The sequence below is a fragment of the Anastrepha obliqua genome, chromosome 6, assembly GCF_027943255.1.
Source record: "Anastrepha obliqua isolate idAnaObli1 chromosome 6, idAnaObli1_1.0, whole genome shotgun sequence".
In the NCBI taxonomy this organism is placed as follows: domain Eukaryota; kingdom Metazoa; phylum Arthropoda; class Insecta; order Diptera; family Tephritidae; genus Anastrepha; species Anastrepha obliqua.
The window spans coordinates 15,567,929-15,574,746 of NC_072897.1; the positions used below are offsets into that span (position 1 = coordinate 15,567,929).

The window sequence follows — 6,818 nt, forward strand, 5'->3', positions numbered from 1 at the left end:
GTAGGGTGCAAGTGGGTGTACACGATTAAACGTGATAAGCTCGGTGACATAAAACAATTTAAAGCGCGTTTGGTGGCCAAGGGCTGCAGTCAAAGGTACGGCATAAATTATTCAGAGACATTTTCTCCGGTAGTAAGATATGCAAATATTCGAATGGTAATCGCATTAGCAGTGGAACATAATTTGTATCTTCATCAGATGGATGTGTCGTCAGCATATTTAAACAGTGAATTGCATGATGACGTTTATATGCAACAACCAGAATGCTTCGTGGATACAAAACACCCCAAACAAGTATTGAAATTAAAAAAATCTTTATATGGTCTAAAACAGAGTGGTCGTGAATGGAATGCAAAGTTAGATTTCGTTCTTCAAAATATGGGATTCAGTCCATGTCCTAGTGAGCCGTGCATTTATACCAGAAATTCAAAAAGTATTACAAGCCTGATTGCGGTATATGTGGATGATTTAATTATCGGAAGTTCGAGCAAGCAAGAATTAATTCAAATTAAAACTGGTATATCAAATAAATTTGAGGTAGTTGATGGTGGGCAGCTAACACATTTCCTGGGCATGGAAATTGAGCGTGATGGCGAAACTGGTGGTATAACGTTGTGTCAAAAGCAATACATTTTAAAATTGCTTAAGGATTACAACATGGAAGATTGCAGAGACGTCGCAACTCCCTTGGATGCAGGGTTCAGCGTGCATTGTGAAAAAGAAACGTGCCAGAAAATTGATAAAACTGCATATCAATCAATAGTAGGTGCGCTAATGTATTTAGCAATCTCAACTCGTCCAGATATTCTACATTCCGTGAGTAAATTATCGCAGCGCAATACTGATCCGCATGTAGAGCACGAAGCAGGAGTGAAACATGTGTTACGATATTTAAAAAAGACAGCCAACTGGAAGCTGAACTATATAAAATCAAATAAAGCTGTTGAAGGTTTTGCAGATGCTGATTGGGGTAGTGACCCTAGTGACCGTAAGTCATACTCAGGCTATGCTTTTGTATTAGCTGGTGGGGTATTTTCTTGGGAATCCAAGAAACAGAGCGTCGTAGCTCTAAGTAGTACAGAGGCTGAATATCTCGCATTATCCGCTGCGGCGAAAGAGGCCGCATATATTAACAAACTTTTAAAAGAAATGGGTTTTGGGCAGAGTGGACCAACAGTAATCAACAACGACAATCTGAGTTCGCAAAGTCTAGTAAAGAATCCAGCTTATCATGCAAGAAGCAAGCATATCGACATCAAATTTCATCATATCAGGCAGATGTACAGCAACAAGGAAATAGATTTAAGTTATATTTCAACAAATAATATGATGTCAGATATGTTAACGAAAAATTTACATAAATCAAAGCATGTAAAATTCTCTAAAGAGATGGGAATATTTTAGTATGTTTATGTAAAGTGTTGAGAAGGAGTGTTGGAAATATATAAATGTGGCAACACTTCCCATCACTATTTCTTTATCCTCATCTCTTTTTTCTCTTCCTGTATTCATTCCTGTATACATTCCTGAATTCATATACGCGCTTGCTTATGTTTTCAGTCTATTTCAATAAATCAAACCAACAACATTAAATTATTAATTTTCTTTTGATAACTTACCCGTATGTTAATTGTTATGATTTAATATATTTATCTTTAATTTTAGCTTTTTTAGTAAGAATACCTATATTTTAAGTTCATTTATGACTACAAAGGCTCATGTAGAAGCACTTGTTTCTGGTTCTATAATTTTAGCTGGAGTGATATTAAAATTAGGGGGTTATAGGTTATTTCGAGTTTTTTTCCTTTTTACAAGTGAGTGGTATAAACTATAGCTATATTTGAATTAGAATTAGATTGATTGGGGGTGTTTTAATTAGTTTAGTTTGCTTGCGGCAAACTGATTTAAAGGCTTTAATTGCTTATTCTTCTGTTGCTCATATAAAAATTGTTTTGGGAGGTCTTATGACTTTAAGATATTTAGGATTTTGTGGTTCTTATACATTAATAATTGCTCATGGATTATGTTCTTCTGGACTTTTTTGTTTAGTGAATATTACATATGAACGTTTAGGAAGTCGACGTTTATTAATTAAAGGGTTTATTAAATTGTATACCTGTATTGATTTTGAAGAGTGATAATTTGTATACTTTGACTTTTATTTAAATAGTTTATTTAAAATATTGATTTTTGGTGTCAATAATATGATTTTCAATCATTTTAAATCGTGAGAAAGTCTTTAGCTATTTGTAGAATTAGATTTTTAATTTAAATTTTATTTAGAATTAATTATTTTTTTTAGATTGTTGATATTAATTGAGGATTTTTGTATATTTATTGAATGAGAAGTATTTAGATTTAATTCATGTACAATTATTATAACTTTTTTATTTGAGTGAATAAGTTTATTATTTATGTCTTTTGTTTTATTTATTTCTTCTTTAGTTATTTATTTTAGAAAGGAATATATAGGAGAAGATTTAATTATTATTTTATTATATTCTTATATAGTCTTATATTCGTTTTGTCGATGATATTACTAATTATTAGTCCTAGTTTAAGTATAATTTTGCTAGGATGGGATGGGTTACGGTTAGTTTCTTATTGTTTAGTAATTTATTTTCAAAATGTAAAATCTTATAATGCTGGTATATTAACTGCTCTATCAAATCGAATTAGTGATGTTGCTTTTTTATTAGCTATTGCTTGAATACTAAATTATGGAAGGTGAAATTATGTTTTTTATTTGGAAATAATAAATAATATAATTGTAATAGAAATTATTGGAGGATTAATTATACTAGCTGCGATGACTAAAAGAGCACAAAAGTTCTTTTTCATCTTGGTTATCTGCTGCAATAGTAGCTCCTACTTCTGTTTCTGCTTTAGTTCATTCTTCTACTCTTGTTACTGCTGGAATTTGTTTTTTAATTCGATTTAATGTTTTATTATGTAATTCTTGAATAGGCCAAGTTTTACTTTTGTTATCTGCGTTGACTATATTTATAGATGAATTAGGGGCTAATTTTGAATTTGATTTACAAAAAATTATTACTCTATCTACTTTAAGTCAGTTGGGTTTAATAATAAGAATTTTATCTACAGGGTTTTATAAATTGGCTTTTTTTCATTTGTTGAGCCATGATTTATTTAAAGCATTATTACTTATGTGTGCTGGGGCTATTATTCATAATATAAATAATTCTCAAGATATTCGACTGTTAGGAGGATTAGGAATTTACATACCTACCTTTAACTTCTGGTTGTTTTAATGTTGCTAATTTATTTAGCTTTATGTGGAATACCTTTTTTAGCTGGATTTTATTCTAAAGATTTAATTTTAGAAATTGTTATGCTAATATATTTTCTTTTTTTCTTTATTTTTTTTTTCTTCTGGACTAACAGTATGTTAATCCAGACGTTTAGTTTATCATTCTATAATTGGTGAATTGAATTGTGGTTCTTTAAATATATTAAGAGATGAAGGATGAGTAATATTGCGTGGTATAAGAGGTCTATTGATTATAAGAATTATTGGTGGTAGTATACTTAGATGATTAATATTCCCAACTCCTTATATAATTTGTTTACCAATTTATTTGAAATTATTGACTTTGTTTGTTTGTATTAGTGGTGGATTGTTAGGTTATTTAATTTCTAATGTATCTTTGTTTTATTTTAATAAATCTTTAAATAATTATTTAGTGAGTTATTTTTCTGGTTCAATATGATTTATACCTTATATTTCTACTTATGGTGTAATTAATCCTCCTTTAGTTTTAGGTAGAGTTGTTTATAAATCTTTTGATCTAATTTAAAAATTTATCTTTTATTGTTTGTTTTATGAATTACTTTCCTTTTTAGACTTTTTTTCTTACTTTATTCAAGTAGCTCAAATCATAGAGTATAACACTGAAGAGGTTAGGGTAATTATTTAGATCTTGAATGTAGTGAATAAATTTTAGTAAATTAAGAATTTACTAAATAAATAGATTTAACTAAATTTTAATTGTTATTTAATTATTTAAAGTTAATTAAATTATAAATATATATATTATATGTAGCTATTGAGTAAATTATATAAATGATATATGTTTATTATACTATATTATTATTTTTGATGAATATATATGTAAGACGGAGTATACGTTTGGATACAGAGAGAGAGATAAACAGTTGTTGGCGAAGTGGTAGTCGGCGGACAGCTGAAGCGGAAAGTCGCAGTGAATCACGAGAGCTGAATATTCATTTTTCATTTTAATACAATACTCTGTAATATCAGAGAATGTTAATGCAATGAGAAGGTGCAAATGTTACTGTGAGCTTTTTTTAGTACAATAGAGATTTGAAAGATTCTTAATAAGGTCATTTAGCACACCGAGTTTATAGACACCTCACTGACTTTTGCCCACACAAAAATTAGAAACACCACACATCTTTCACCTCAACACACAACACATTTCTCACCTCGACATTAAACCAATTAAATTTGTAATATTTTTTTTTTTTTTTTTGAAATAATAAGCGAATACGTAAAATTTATTACATAATTTTTTTTTTCAATTATAATACATTAAAAAAAAAAACGATTTCAAAAAATAAAATTTATAAAAAAAAGTTTGTGCCGGGAATTGAACTCGAGTCTAACATGTGGCGAGGAAAAATAGGCGGTGCGTTTATTTCTTCGACTGCTTATTATTTTACCATTTTGTTACTTTTGAAATGATAAGCGGATACATAAAATTTATTACAAATTTTTTTACGATTACATTAAAAAAAAAAAATTTAAAAACGAAAAAAAAAAAATTTCCACCGAGAATTGATGGCGAGTCACGTGGGGAGGATAAATACGCAGAGCGTTTATTTCTGCGCCTGCGTTGTGAACAAAAGGTTTTGTGCATGCGCGCGACGCGAATAAATTTTAATAAAGTTCTGAAAGTAATTCATGAAGTTTTTCATTACATACATTCAAAAATGAACGTATACTTTATATGTAAATAAATGATGGTATATGATAATATACATAAGTACATAATATGTATGTACATGTCAATAAGAGGTATTTGCATTCAGAAAAAAATAATGGTTTAAGATAAATCAACACTTATTTTATATTGTATGTCAATTTATAGTTTATGTATTCGACAGCATTTACATACATATGTATGTATGTACATTTGTATATGAAAAACAATAATGCACAAGCGCAAGAACATCATATCACATATGCAAAGTATGCCCAAATAACCTTGACTTATGTACTTATGCACACATGTCACAGCATATCACATTCTTACAAGAAATCAAATACACATACGCACTAGTGAATGAGTTTCTTCCTAACAAGTGCAAAAACAATTCTGCTCTATGTATGTACATATATATACCCACTTTATGCCCTAGCATATATACATACATATACGAGTATACCTACTTGCCTTCTAAACTTCCTACAAAATAATTGTATTCATATGTTACTACATCCATGCACGTTCATACATTCATGCATATATGCGCGAGCACAGCGCTCCCTTCTTGCTTCCGTGTACTTTTGCCTTTCACCAGTCGATATTCCTAATATTATACTTACAAAAACACAATACTTTGATAGACGCAAAAGCAACAGCAAGCGCAACGCGATGGCCGCTTTGCCACCACACATTCTAAAATGTTCTAGAACACAACAAAAACACATACCTCACATGCGCATGTCGCCCAAAGCTAAAATCTAAGCCTAGCGACTATAAAAACAAAATACATTCGTAGACGCAGTCGCAGCGGCCATGATTCTATCAGCGATGGCACTGACAATTTAGAACAAAAACAAAAAGTTCATTCATAAGTTAGAGCTCATATTTCAATTTCATTCATAAAACGAGCCGCCCATATGCCAATTTTCGCGACCATTCGAAAATAGTCAATATTGGAATATTTCGCGTGGAATTATTTGCCAATATTTGATAAATCTTAAGCTAAATACACACCAGGCAACCGTTGCAGCAACACGGCCATGTTGAAGCAACCGTTGCCTCGTGTGTAGCTGTGTTGCCAATTGATTTTCGTGTTGCTGCAACCGTTGCCTGAAATATCAAATAAATTTGATTTTTGGGATAGGTTGCTGCAACCGTTGCTTCGTGTGTATCATTGTTTACTGCTTTTACTCGTTCAGTTCGTTGAAAAGAGGCGAAGAAGAAGGTTCGTGCGGAGTAAAATAAAGTGAAAAAGGAAAAAATGGCAATTGAAAATAATGAAAATTATGTTAATTTTATTAACGGATATAAAAATTTGAGAGAGCTGTGGGATATAAGTAGTGAAAAATATAAAAATAAAAATTTTAGAAAAAAATCATACGAACAATTAAAAAATACAATAAAATTAATAAAAATTTCAAGTCCGCAAAAGAGTTTCCTGTTGCAAGATACCGCAAAGTTATTGCCAGTCTAATTTCTGCTGATATTGCCTTTCTCATTATGGTATCTTGTTTCGTTATTTTGGGCTTTACGAAGTCCAACAATTTTCTAAACAGGGCTTCGTCCAACCTCATGTAATTTTTATAGTCCGCTGGTTCATTTTCCTTCAGTTCTTTCAGCAGCCTCTCGTTCGAAAATTCGATTTTTTTTTTAAGTCAATTTTTGGACCAAATTTTCTTTCTCTTCTTTTTTTGCATTTCTTCTTCCTCATTTTCATACAAAAGTTCGTGAATTATAATAAGAGAAGTAATTTTACGTATTTCCTCGATCATTTAAAAAATTTAATTTTACGTATCTTCCGCTCGTACCTTTCCTGCACCACAGTTAAACACAATACTAAGATTGAAG

The 6,818-nt window shown here is 30.5% G+C and overlaps 1 pseudogene; it reads left to right on the top strand.

Moving 5' to 3' along the window:
- The first annotated feature begins 2,423 nt into the window (after positions 1–2,423).
- Positions 2,424–3,818, top strand: LOC129250168 (NADH-ubiquinone oxidoreductase chain 5-like; annotated as a pseudogene).
- The last annotated feature ends 3,000 nt before the right edge of the window (positions 3,819–6,818 follow it).